This window comes from Lampris incognitus, unplaced genomic scaffold (assembly GCF_029633865.1).
Source record: "Lampris incognitus isolate fLamInc1 unplaced genomic scaffold, fLamInc1.hap2 scaffold_206, whole genome shotgun sequence".
Taxonomy (NCBI): domain Eukaryota; kingdom Metazoa; phylum Chordata; class Actinopteri; order Lampriformes; family Lampridae; genus Lampris; species Lampris incognitus.
The window spans coordinates 42,501-45,000 of NW_026611164.1; positions in this window are offsets into that span (position 1 = coordinate 42,501).

Genomic DNA, 2,500 nt, shown 5'->3' on the forward strand with positions numbered 1-2,500 from the left:
CGCGCCTTCTACACAAGATATAGTCCACCTGTGTGCACTTTCCTCCACTCGTATACGTCGTCACCCTGTGCTCCTCCCTCTTCTTGAAATATGTATTCACCTCAGCCATTTCCATCCTTTTCGCAAAATCGAACACCATCTGTCCTTCCACATTTCTCTCCTCGATTCCATACCTTACCATCAACTCCTCACCACCTCTGTTCCCTTCAGCAACGTGTCCATCGAAGTCCGCTCCACTCACCACTCCCTCCTCCTTGGGTACCCTTTCCACCACGTCGTCCAACTCAACTCCAGAATTCTTCTTTTTCGTCCATCTTACACCCGACTTGCGGGGCATATGCGCTGATAACCGTCAGCAATACACCTTCGATTTCCAGCTTCATAATCCTCACTCTGTCTGACACTGTGTTCACCTCCAGCACGCTCTTGACATACTCTTCCTTCAGAATGACCCCTACCCCATTTCTCCTCCCATTCGCACCATGGTAGAAGAGTTTGAACCCACCTGCGATACTCCTGGCCTTACTCCCCTTCCACCTTGTCTCTTGTCACCTTTCTTCTTTCCATCACGTCAGCCAGCTCTCTCCCTTTACTAGCCATAGTGCCAACATTCAAAGTTCCGACTGACTCTCACCTCCACACGCCTACCCTTCCTCCTCTCTAGCTGCCTCTGGACATGCCTTCCCCCTCTCCTTTTCCTTCGCCCAACAGTAGCCTAGTTTCCACCGGCACTCCGCTGGTTAACAGTACCGATGGCGGTCGTCGGTAACCCGAGCCTCGACCGATCCGGTATGGAAATCTTATTTATGATCCGCATATTTGATTTGGCAAAGATTTGACGCCGGATGCCCTTCCTGACGTAACCCTCCCCATTTGTCCGGGCTTGGGACCTGCACTAAGAATGCACTGGCTTGTGCATCCTCAGTGGCTGGGTTGCACGCTTTTCTATGTTTGCCCCTCACTTTTGTGGCGTGAACGATCAATTCTAGTAATACAGGTGTGTTTATGTTAGGTATCACAGACACACGCACACGCACAATATATGTCCAAAAGTATTGACATAACTGACCATTACACCCACAGGAGCTTTTCTGACATCTCATTCTGAATCCATAGAAACCCATATTCCACGAAGCTCCCGGCGCACAGTTTTTGTGCCGATGTTAATGCCAGGAGAAGTTTGGATCTCTGCAGTTATTGAGTGAACAGAGCGTTGGCGACTTGAGTTGCTGTTGTTCCTAAAGGCTTGCACTTTTCAATAATATGATGATATATGAAGCATAGAGAGTAAACGGGATAGATACCTTTTGAACAGCACCCTGTAGTACAGCACTTTGAAGGTACATATGTCGTCACTTGCTGTAGTGGTTTTTACTGATGGGCGTGGCCAGGTTTTCAGAAGCCTCTCAGTTGTCAATGTGAGAGCCAGGGGACGCGTCTGCCGTACGTTTAGGGTTAGGGTTAGGTGATTTCTCTGGTAGGGCTGCTTACACCACACCCCGGACTGGATTTGTTGCGTGTTTGTGTCCTGATCGATGGGCCAACTTAACACGCCTTCGGAGGGTGTCCGCCGGCCGGCTTTGCCGGCGTTCGGGCGGTCGGTTCCTCCGGTCTGGCGGATCGATGTCCTTTATTTAATGTTCTTAGTGGCGAGCAGAGTGCGGAGTGGGAGGGGCTCTACCGCGTAGTCGTCCTCTCCGTTGCACAGCTCGACAGCGTGCTCGGCGGTGCTCAGCCGGACCGTCTATCCCAGTTGCTCTTCCACGGCTCCCCTCGCGAGGCTTGCCGCCCCCCCCCCCCTCCCCCTCCAACATCTGTATGGGGAGGGGTGGAACAGCTCCGTGTTTACCTCGCGGGGCTTCCCGGAAGACATTTTCTCAAAGTCCTCGTGTGACCGGTCTACTTTTTCATTGCGTTGTGTAGGAAAGACAGGACAACTTGTCTCCTTCATGGGATCTGTATTCTGTCGCATATAAACAGAGCAGGTTTCTGGAAGGTTCAGATCAGCTCCTACTGTAGCCTCTTTCTACATGTCCAAAGCGGGAAAGAGCGCGTAGCTCGCAATACAGGTTTTTTTTTTTTTTTTTTTTTTTTTTACAAAAACACATAAAACATAGCAGTCGCGTATAAACAGGACAGATTTCAGGAAACTTTAGATCAGCTCCTACTGTAGCATACGCAGGAATTGGGACCCACATTAGGAATGGATAAAATAAATTACAGGGGCAGACAAAAATGAACACGTACATACGTTTTGGGCCTCTAACAGGAAATGGCGTCACAACAGGGAGGGGTTACTAACTGGGAGGGGCTACTATAAGCGTTGGTAATGACAATAATAATAATCACGTCGTGATACTTTGTGTAAACGATACAACATATGTTGGTTATGACGTTTTTAACCATGCTACACTCGCACGCTTGAAAAAGAAAAAGAAGAGAAACGTCTGGGGTTTTTCTTCTTTCCACCTCAAAGGAAGGGTCGAATTCCCGACCGGTG